Source organism: Solanum stenotomum, chromosome 11, assembly GCF_019186545.1.
Source record: "Solanum stenotomum isolate F172 chromosome 11, ASM1918654v1, whole genome shotgun sequence".
Classification (NCBI taxonomy): Eukaryota; Viridiplantae; Streptophyta; class Magnoliopsida; order Solanales; family Solanaceae; genus Solanum; species Solanum stenotomum.
The window spans coordinates 43590085-43602405 of NC_064292.1; the positions used below are offsets into that span (position 1 = coordinate 43590085).

The window sequence follows — 12321 nt, forward strand, 5'->3', positions numbered from 1 at the left end:
CTTTGTTCCCATATTCATTATCCACAAAAGAATCTTTAATTTCACTTCCACCCATATCATGCACGTTCTCTATTTAACATTTTTTTTCGACCACTCTGCTTGTTTCTTTATCCAAAAAATAAAACCATCTAAATACTTTAAGATACATCAATGTAATAAAAAATTCTGTAATTGATCTTGTTGCTTTTGTGAAATTTATTCTCAATTGTAAAATATTTTACGATCTTCAATTATGTACTAATCATCGATCAAGGAAAATAAGGACTTTAGAGTTAGAAACAAACCTCTATAAACCAAGTTCCTATTGTTAGCTCAGTTGCACAACTCAACTTTTATAGATAATCTTGGACGAGGGTCCCAAAAACTTGACATCCAGTGTAGAACGTAAGCTTTGTATTCACCAAAGAGGACGCGTCTACATGCCTATATTTGTCACGATCCAAAACCAAGCCATGATGATGCCTACCACAACCCCCGCGTAGGCAAGTCAAAATCCAAAGTAAATTGCGGAAAATAACAGTTCAATATAATCTATCTATTTATTTATACTACCTTAAAAGCATGAACTCTCAAACATAAATGTTGAATTACTATAATATCCCTAATTAAAAATACTCAATTTATTTTATTTATTAATTTAATTAATTTTATTATATTGAAAGTAGATACCTTTTCAAATTAAAGGATTTTGACTTTTCCAATGAGTTGTGACTTTTCCAAAGGGTTGTGACTTTTTTGACGGGTTGTGACTTTTGCAATGAGTTGTGACTTTTCCGAAGGGTTGTGATTTTTTCAAAGGGTTGTGACTTTTCTAAAGGGTGTGCCTTTTCTAATGAGTTGTGCCTTTTTCAAAGAGTTGTGACTTTTCCGATAAGCAATGACTTTTTCGAAAGATTATGACTTTTCGGATAAGGCACAATTAACACCTATTCATACTACTATTTGGTAGCTATAAATAGAGGGGTTTCCTCACACTTTTAAACTACAATTTTATTAAGTTCTCTACTCTTCTTCTTCTTAAAAAATCTCAAGTGTTATTTGCAAAAATTGATCAAGTTCGAAATTCAACGAAATTTCAGGTACCTTATAAGAAAGAGTTGGTGAAACAATTGTAGCAAATCATTCATCAATTCACACTCATATTTTTTCTTACCATTTTCATGAGTTAACAGTGACGAAATGTTTTGGGAGAGACAATAATATTAAACAGATATGAAAAAAGGCATATGATTAATTGGGTAAGATATTTCTTCTTTATTTTTTTTATTTTTTTATTTTTTATTCTTTTCCCTCAAACGGAGGAGTTTCTTCCTAACTTTGCTAAAACAGTGGATATCAACGTAGTCCATTGAATTATTAGTTTTGTTGTTAAATTCATTATTTCAAAAATAGATTTTCACTTTTACTTATAATATGTTAACATAGTCATGATAATACTTATTTTTAAATAGATATGCATGTAAAAATGAACAGAGAAAGTAAAGTGTTGGTGACAAGAGATTTAAATCAAATGGAACACTAGAGTGAATATTACATGAACATATATTTTCGTCTTCCTTCTTCATTGGCTATGCACTGTTCCATATAATTTTTCTTTATGTCACAAGATACACTCCTCACTAGCTATATAAAAATAGATAAGAAAGTTGTGATTGATCATAAAATGATCTTAAACCAAATTAATGATTCTATAAATAATACTTTAAATTTTATTCATCTATTAATTTTATTATTGAAAAAATTAAACATTTTATATCATGATACAACTTCTATAAGTTACTAGATACTTTCATTAGACAACAACTATATGATATGTAAGCGGCAGAAAAAAAGGAGAAGACTACAATTTCACAAAAATAAGATAGAAACTTAATGAAATGAAATATTTTTCACCATAGGTGATATTATTCATATATTAAAATTAAATTATGCTACTAAAGTATATATAACCACCATTCATGATAACAACCAAGTACACTTTTTTGGTAAAATTGCCTCTCTATGATAGCCTTACTCAAATATTAATTGAGTAATAATATTTTGTAAAAGATATGTTACATGTAAAGACAAAATATTAAAATACTTATGCTAATCCTTATTAGTGTCATGCACATACTAAATTTCAAGTATGAATATTTAAGACAAAATTTGTACTTAAATGGTGTACGTCATTTATGTTCATAACCTCAAGAGGAAAGACAATTGGTGACATTTTTTTAATGAATTTTTTTTGTCTATTTTGTTGGTTAGATTAGTTTACAAAATTGAGTGAAGTAAGAAACAATATTATTAAAGAAATATCACTTTCTCCCATATTTAAACTTTGAATGTATTTTGAAATGTTTTAATGATGTCCGGTCATTTTGATCTCAAAATACAAGTAACTCTATGACAATATGTATTAATAATTTCAAAACACTTGTCCTATGTTCATTCAATTATAATTATTTACTAAAAATCTATAATTTAGTAATATTAATTCTATTTTACAACATCATATACTATATATACGATACACACGTGCATCGCACGTGCCGTGAAACTAGTAACTAACTAAGAATAAACGGAAACATGAATAAAATTTAGAAACGGGTCATCGTCTATAGATCTATATGTACGATACAAAATATACAAAAGAGGCCTGAAAGTGACCAAAGAGAAAAACTAACACAAGACCTAATCCTCAAACATGGTGTCACCGATACAGGAGCTACTAAGTACAAAAGGTTATATATACAAGAGAACTTACTAAGCAAAATACAAAATATAAGTCAGTACAAAAGAGGGAAAGCAATAGGTGTCTGAATGCAAAGAGCTCACCACTGTTTACATCCCTACTCTATTCAAATAGGAGAAACGTCGCGGTGACTCAAAAAATAATCAATTGATTCAATTTTAAAAGAATTTTAAGAATAAACAAATTTTAAAGGAGTCGCCACCTAATTTTAGGAAAACTAGGAAACCATTAAGTGATCTACGAAACCATTAGACTCTAAGTAAGGGGTTCAAGTTATTTCGAAGAGAAGGGGTTAAGCATCCTTCGAAATCCACAAATGTGGATCCCGATTGAATTCATTTTTTTCAAATTGAGGAGTAGGATAAAATATTGTACAAGTATAATAAACATGCAATATACACAAGTAATATGATAAAACAATAATATAAGAATCGGCCTAAATTTGCCTATTGTCAATTATATACAATAATGAATAAGAGTATAATTCGAACCTAGTTCGAATAGCTTCAACGGAAAGCATCTCCGGGGTACCTGTAAACACACTTAGTAAAAGTGTTAATAGTAAATAAATATAAATAAAAATAAATAACAACTTAAAATAAAAATCCGTCTTACCAACATGAAAGACCTTGGAAATCGATGGTAATTTCTTTATCGGTCATTTTAACTTACAAAAAATATAAACTTAAACTAAATTTCCATATTTTATAATGTGGAGGCCTTCAAAACCGACGGAGAGATTTTTTCATTGGCCACTTTAAACTTGTAACAAATATGAACTTAAACTAAATTTCCGTCTTTCAAAATGAGAAGGTTTCGAAAATCGACGGAGAGATTTTTTCATTGGCCATTTTTATCAAACAAAGAAATATGAACTTAACTAAATTTCCGTCTTTTAAAATGGAGAAGCCTCCAAAACCGACGGAGAGGTTTTCTCATTGGCCATTTTTAACAAATAAAATATATAAACCTAAACTAAATCTCCGTCTTTTACAATGTAAAGACCTCCAAAATCGACGGAGAGATTTTCTCATTGGCCATTTTTAACAAATAAAATATATAAACCTAAACTAAATCTCCGTCTTTTACAATGTAAAGGCCTCCAAAATCGACGGAGAGATTTTCTCATTAGCCAATTTAACTTGTAACATATATAAAATATCAAGTGAATTACGATTAAATTACTAGAATAACAACAATTGGAACTAAAGAAGAACAGTACCCAAATAAACAAATAATAAATAATATAATCATAATGGAGTAAATCAATAAAAAATAAAAATATAAACAATGGTAAATAACTAGTATCATGCTATCATTATATAACCATAATTGGAACAAAGAATAATGATGGAATAATAAAATGGAGTGGCCATGGAAAAGTTCAATTTCATCTCCCAAATTGCAAAACAACATCATATTAAAACGACAAATATCACAGAGGGAATCAACAGGGGGGTTAATAAAATGAACCTAATAAAATGAAATAATAAATATAATATAGAAAATTCATCAAAAAGATGGCCAAAAAAGTCAAAGACCACACAAAATGATAGATAGCTTTATAATAATAACAGTAACACAAATAATTAACGTGTAGAAACTAAACAACAACGAAAAATAATAATAATAATAAAAAAAAATCAAGCAAATTAACAATAGCTAACAAAAAATAATAATAATATAAAAACAAAGTAACAAACTAACAATAGCTAAAATCAAAACAGTAAGAAACATTTTCCCAGAATTATGAATGAATAAGAATATATTTATGAATATACATGATGTAAGAATGAAAAGGATTATCACCGGACTTTGCATTTTCCGGCCAGATCTGAAAATTTGAGACAGAGGAACACAGCCGGAGATCGGGTGGTTTCGAGTGTTGTTGCCGGAGATCTCCATAACCTGTAAAATAAACAAAATAAAAGGGAAAAAGGGGGAGGAAGGCGCTGGAGAAGAAAAACACAAATGGGTTTGGTTCGTGTGAGCCGCTGACCAGTTGGGTTGGCTCATTTCGAGCTCTAGTCGAAGCTCGTGGTGTTGTGGTGAATAGAGGCAGTGGAAGAGGTCGAAAGATGGGAAAATAAAGAGGGGTCGTTTGGTGGTTCGTGGCAGCGATGATGGTTCGTTTCAGTGGGTCTTCTGGTGGTTTGAGATGGAGGTTTGGTGATGTTTTCTGGAGTTGTTGCCGGACAACGGGTACTGGTCAGTGAGAAGGAGAATGAAGGGGTTTTGGGTTGGTGTTCCGGTGGATTTGGAGGGAGGATTTGGTGGTTTTGAGGTGGCGCGAGCTCACCGGAGCTACTGGTTTGAAGAGGTAATAGGGACGAAGAGCACCTGGGTTTGTTTGGAGCTGCTGGTGGGTTATTGTTGGTGGGGGGTTTTGGGTTGCCGGAATCCGGGGTGGTGGTGGTGGCCGGAAAATCCTCTTTTGTGAATAAAAATTTGAAAGTTTATAATCCTATTCTAAAAATAAATTCACCACCACCTCTGCCCTATGAATTAATTGTTCTATATGTAGAGAATTGAAAATTGTCAATGGGCCCAAGTCATGGCTTAAGGTTGTGGCCCAAAATATATGTGTAAGAAATTTTATCCACATCGGAATGAATTTTTGAACTATATTAAAATAAATGTTAAAAAATGTAATGAACGTAATTAATAACATGTAAAAAGTGTCATTTTAACAGAAATAACGATTTAATTAAAATGAACAAATATTTGAATGTATTCAACCAGCTATGACAAAAATATGTAATTAAAATTAACTGATAAAAAATACTAAGTTTTGACAAACAAAGATAGTTATCGATAAACTTACTTAAAATTATAAAAAAATATATTTTGAACAATTAAATAAATAAAACTTAAAAGTTACGAATTTTAAAAATGTTAGGCCAAAATTGAGTGTCAACAACTACTATCCAAGTATGTGACGGTCGGGAGATAATCCAACGCTCATTGAGGGTGACTCGTACTGGAAGTTGCTGCGCCAGAAAAAGATGCAAAAGTGTAGTACGAGTACCAAAACAAAGGATACTCAGTAGGTATCATAGGCCAACCGAGCTTAGAAGATCTAACAAGAGTCTGATATTAGGCTAAAAGTAAGCAAACACTATCGGAAAGAAAGGAAACAACCGGTTAAACACAATCCAAACAATCACAAGCAATCAATCATACAATGAGATGTGATGCACATGTGGCCAATACATGTTGAAAGTAAAAAGTTCTGGAATTGTCTCGTCGGTTGTCCTGTAGACCCCTGAGACAACTACAGAACCCACCTCAGCTCAACTATAGATGAGATAAAAGTAAAACATGAAATTCAGTCTGCGGGATGCCGAAGTTTATCAACATATGCCTTATAAGGGGAAAATGGTACATTTCTCTCAAAACCAAGTTTTTGTCGGTAAAAACAGTAATCCCGCTCCCTTGGAGCGAAAATCAATAGAAAACGTAGTACAACTCATAAATATCAAATGGTACATTTCTTTCAAAACCAAATTTCCGTAAGTAAAAATCAGTAATGCCAGTAATCCCGTTCCCTTTGAGCTAAAATCAATAGAAAACATTGTACAACTGATAAATATCTCAAAAACCTCTTTTCTTTCCAAAAATCATATGCAATTATGCCAACAGTATGGCATGAAGAGGATTTCACACAAACACAGTCAAGTCATTCTCAAAATCAACCGTATCACACACACACCAGGTACTAACCTGGAACTCCAATCAGTCCAAGTCCATGGACTAAGGCCCAAACAATACAATAAATAAAGTGATAAACTCAAAGTATAACTACAGAGGGTACACAAAACACCAAGGTAACCAACGTGTATACAATCTAAGCTCCATGCAACCTATGAGCATTCTAAGGATCTAAAATGACAAGCAAGTCAAGAACCAACCAAACTAAAGTTAAATGACTAAGGAACTAAGATACAAACCCAAAATGGCCAATAACATCACTAAGGATCAAGCACACCTACGAACTAATCCTAAAACCTTCCTAACTATCACACTACTCAAATACATACATAATCATGCTAAGCCAAGTCTATAAGAAAGAAATCATAACCTACCTCAAGGCAAAAACCACACCCAAACCTCTACTCGAGTTTTTTCCCTTCCAAAGAGCCTCAAAACACTACTAAGTCCTTTAGCTGAGTGGCCCAGTCTAAGAGGCACCTGCCACAAAAGCGGCTTCCAAGATGCAAAAGCAGCCCCGGCTCCCTAAGATTTTTTCCAATTGAATTTTTTCTATTAAGATTTTTACTAAAACACATTATCTATTAAATGAACATGATGAAAGGAGGAATGTTATAAATACACTATATTGAAAATATTCAGTACAAAATTTATTGAAATAAACTTATAGTTGAATAAGCATACGATTGGATAAACATAAACATACAATGAATAAGCATACAATTGGATAAGAACACACAAACAAACAGCTTTCAATTGATTTGGACATGAGTTCAAAATTTAAATAGTACTCGCTCCGTCCAATAATAGTTGTCCACTATACTATTTGGGATGTCCAACAATATATATACTTGTCTACTTTATAAAATCAATGGATAATTTTACCCTTAATTCCTAATTTACTCTTATCATTAATTATATTCATATCTCTATAACATATTTCAAGAGATTGTATTTATTATATTCAAAAGGTTATATAGTAAAATTATCTTTTTATTTATAGTTTCTTAAGAAGTGTCAAAGTCAATAATGGACAAGTATTTGGACAGAGGGAATAGTTAATATCTCTATATTTACTTTATTACAAATACGACTATTTAGTGCCTTCATTAAATATTTGTTTGACTGAAACATGAAATCTTTCCCCATTGTAATTATAAAAATAAAAAAATAAAAATGTGCCCCTTTTCTTCCCCAATTTCATCCTTCAATTCTTATATATAGCCCTAAAAATTGAACAATCTATACATGTTACATGAAGTTTCAAGTCTTGTTCATTCACTTCTCAACTGAACCTTGGTCATGGCCGTTGAGCCCACATTAAATAACGATTTGCAAAGGGTTCCATCTTTCCTTAAAATATACATGGATACTTACCCCTCTTTCCTAATTGATTCAAAAGGATTGTCCTATACTGGCTTCAGTCTCATTTATGCCGATGGTTTTCGTAACCTTGATCATGATTTCAATACCATTAATACCCCATCACTCGAAATTCAGACCCCAATTCAGCATCAAGTATATATGTTATACTATATATTACTTTTTTGTGAATCTTTTCACCAAAACTAGGTCACATGATTTTAAGGTAATCCTTTACCTCATAGGGATTTGTAAGGTAATCTAGCTCAATTGGTTTTAATTTGAATTTGATGCTCAACCTACGTTTTTTAAGGCTACTCAAATTTTCTTAATGTGTCGTACTTTATACATTCGGATAGACTTAATTGCTTGTTGTTAAAAAAAAAAGGTTTTTTCATTGTTATTTGATGTTGAATGGTGTAATTTTTGTAAACTATGAGGGGTCGTTAATTGGTAGCATCAATGAGAATAAACGGAATAGAGTTTATTAGTGATGTTGTGATCAGTAATGCATGAGTTATTTCTTATCCACATTTTGGTATATTGAGGATCAATAATGCTTGTATTGTTAATACCATAGTTAGCTGAAAATCCTATTAAACAAAGAACTATATAATAACACAGCTAATATATGTATTATTTTCTCTAATACATTCTGCCAAATACCCCTCAATGTATTCTAACCTATAGGAGCATGTAATTAATCTATCAAAATATCAATATAAGTTGCTTGTAGAGTTGAACTACTCTTGGATTAATACCTCAACCGCAATAGAAAATTACAAAGTATGACTCTAAAATCACAAAGACTTATGATATGAGCACTTACATTGCATAATTTTGCAGGTGGCGTCATTAATACAAGCATACCCAGTTGTAGGACTTCAAGTACAACAACAACAATAACGTATACTTCAAACATACCAAGTACAACAAATACTGCTACAACTACGAGCACATAACAAGTTGCAAGGCTAGCGGCAACTAATTACTCACAGAATTCTATTGTTTCAAACAACAACCTCATCGACAACATTTACAGTGATAAGATGGTAAATAATTACAGAAACACACCGCAACAAGTGATACAATTCTCACATCTCTGAGAATATTTTATAATATTGCTTTTTAGGCCCATCATCTAGACTCAAATCGCATATTGTATTCCAACAAACTATAATCTTAAATAATTTTTATCCTTCAAAGAATTTTTGATATTTTACTTTTTCTTGTTTTAGATTACAATTCTTTTTTTATGAATCTTTTATAGGCCGGAGGGATTAACTCTCTTGGGTTAGTGTATGATTTCGCAAACATAACGCAACAAAGTTTCTTGTTTTAGGTTATAAAGTTGATTTGTTTTATAAAAAATCTGTAGGAAGGAGGGATCAGCTCAACTGTGCAGGTGAGTAGTTACGGAACCACAGCGCAACAAGAGGTACAAATACTTCATCTACCTTTAACATCCTTTGAGAACATTTAGCAATGTTGCTTTATAGGTCATCATCTAAACTCAAATCACAAATGATTTTACCAAATTCCAATCTTAAATAGCCTTTAGCCTTCAGCAGAATTGCTATATTATTTGTTTTCCTTTTTTCAACTTTTCTTGTTTTAGGTAACAAACTTCATTTGTTTTATAAAAATTTATAGGGAGGATGGATCAGCAATACTGCACAGGTGAATAGTTTTGAAAACTCAGCGCAACAAGTGGTACAAATGCATTTTCTGCTTTTTCACTGTACGCAAACATTTAAAACTATTGACATTTAGGCCATCATCTAGACTCAAATCACGGAGAATTTTGCCAAACTCCAATCTTAAATAATCTTAATCTTTGTCGTACAAGGTCAAATTGACTATAGATGAGATTTTAGATAAAGGTAGTGTATTTGATTTTTACATAAATAATATCAATAAGTTACTATACGTTAAATTGATGCAATTTTCTTAGAGCAGATGTTGTACCGACAGTTAACAAAAGCTCCTTTACTCTATGTATACTAAGCTGAGACTCTATGTTCTTTATAATATTCTTATCATCCTCATTTACAACTATCAGAATGCTAAAGAAGGCACTGAGTCAACAGTAATGTATGATGGACCTCATCCTGAATTAGCTGCTAGGCTTGAAAAGGAAATATTGGAGACAAATCAAGGGGTTAAATGGGATGATATTGCCGGACTAAGTGAAGCAAAGAGGATTCTACAGGAAGCAATGGTATTGCCATTGTTGATGCCTGAGTATTTCCAGGTACTGCAGATAATTTGTTGATTCTGAATAAGAGTATTCTAATGCACGAGGGGTGCATGTTTGGTATGACGGAAGTGATATTTCAGGAAATTATTTTTCATCATTTTCTGTGTGTTTCAAAAGGAGGAAAATTATGTCATTATCCTTATAACTATCTTAGCTTTCATCTTCATATCAATCGCTTCAACTAACACATTTAGACATTATTATGTTTAAAAATAATCATCAAAATATTTCCGAATTTGATAGTTTCATTATTACTAATCTTTAATATTGACCAGCCAAAAATCGAGAGGAAGTGAAATATTTCATATAATTTCCTGAAAAATGTTTTCCTTTGAGGGAAATGTCACACACACTTCATATTTCCTTTTATTTTTGCTCGTAACAAACAATTCATCATAGGTGGATATAGTTTTTTCTATTGAAACTGAATGATCTCAGATATTTTTCAGTCACAGAAAAATAACAAACATGTAGTAGATACTTAACATGAAACTTGTTATATTGATTACTATTTCCAGGGAATCTGGAGACCTTGGAGAGGAGTTCTTATGTTTGGTCCTTCGAGGACACGGAAAACACTCTTGGCCAAAGTTGTTGCTACAGAGTGTGGGACAACATTTCTCAATATTTCTTGTAGTTCATTGTCTGGAGAATGGTACGGGGAGAGTGAGCGATTGACATGGTGCTTATTTGAGATTGCCCGTACTCATGCTCCAACTACAATTTTTATTGACGAGATTGATTCTCTTTGCAGTGCCAGAGGGTAAGTAAACCTTAAAACTCTAAATAAATTGTCATGCTCCTCTTTACTTCACTAACCTCTTGTGTTTGCATACATCACACAATATCATTTATGCATCTGCTCAACAATTAACATTAATTTGAGAATAAAAAATTATTTATTGTGTTAAACTTATAATTTTTTAGTTTTAGTAGTACTACTTTGAAGCCGTTTCTCAGGTCTGCTACAGAGCATGAAACGTAAAGGCTGAACTTCTAGTTCAGATCGATGGGCTAAACAACTCTAATAATACATCAGGTAAATTGGTGACAGTTTTGGCAGCAACAAATTTCCCCGAGAGTCTTGACGAGGCACTAAGGTTAGCTTTACTACTTAAATTCGTAGTGAATTTTTGGTTTTTTTACTTTCATTTGTGCTCAGTTTCATCTCTTGATCTTGTTTAATTGCTGATTCATTGTGCTACTGTAGGAGGCAGCTAGAAAAGAGGATTTACATCCCACTTCCTGATTTTAAGAGTCGTAAGGAGCTTATAAAGATAAACTTGAAATCAATCAAAGGTAAGCTATCATTATTTTGCATATTATTGAAATGAAAGTTTTTTTTATTCTAAAAATTGAATGCAGTTAGCTCCTGGGGTGGATATTGACCAAGTGGCACGAAGAACAGAAGGTTACAGCGGCGACGATCTAACAAACATCTGCAGAGATGCTTCTTTTAATGGGATGAGACAGAAGATATCAGGGAAAACTACAGACGAGATTAAGAACATATCCAAATCTGAGATTCTAAATATTCCAGTTACGATGGATGACTTGCTGGAAGCTTTAGATAAAATAAAGCCCACAGTTTCTGTAGGGGACATTCAACGATACGAGAAATGGCTTTCAGAGTTTGGATCATCATAGAAAGATCAACTAATGCAAGTTCAAAAGTGCTTCTTTTTTTATGAGGAGGTCACGTTGTGAAGACCAAATTGACCGTTGTGGACAAACGATCAATGTTATAGTGTCTTCCAATTTTCACACCCATGGGCAGATATTTAAGGAATTATTTTTGTTAGATGATCTAATACTGGTGATACTGCTATTGCTATATGGAATCTAACACCTTATTTGGATGGTTATTATCCATTGTGTTGCATTGTATTGATAGCTTAAAGATAATGTTCTGATGAGTGTGATTGCGTCGTTACCTTAATATTTCTTTTCATTTTATTTTTACTTATTGAAGTTTATAGAACTGAACTTCTTGTTTATTATATCAACATTACATGTATATATACACTAGAAAGAAGCATCATCAAAGGTAAGAAAATATCCTACATATCTCTTATGATTCCTACAGATCCCTCCTATCTATATAAGGTAATAGAATATATTTACAATATTTTGTAACGCTTGTAAATTAATAATCTTTTTTTATTCTTTACCCTACCTTTTTATAGTATCTCTACCACATAGTCTACTTTTCTTGTAGGTTTATCATTCAAATTGTAGATGTGAGTCATTA

At 32.0% G+C, this 12321-nt stretch overlaps 1 pseudogene; it reads left to right on the forward strand.

Moving 5' to 3' along the window:
- Window positions 1–9885: 9885 nt before the first annotated feature.
- On the forward strand, window positions 9886–11963 carry LOC125844612 (katanin p60 ATPase-containing subunit A1-like; annotated as a pseudogene).
- The last annotated feature ends 358 nt before the right edge of the window (window positions 11964–12321 follow it).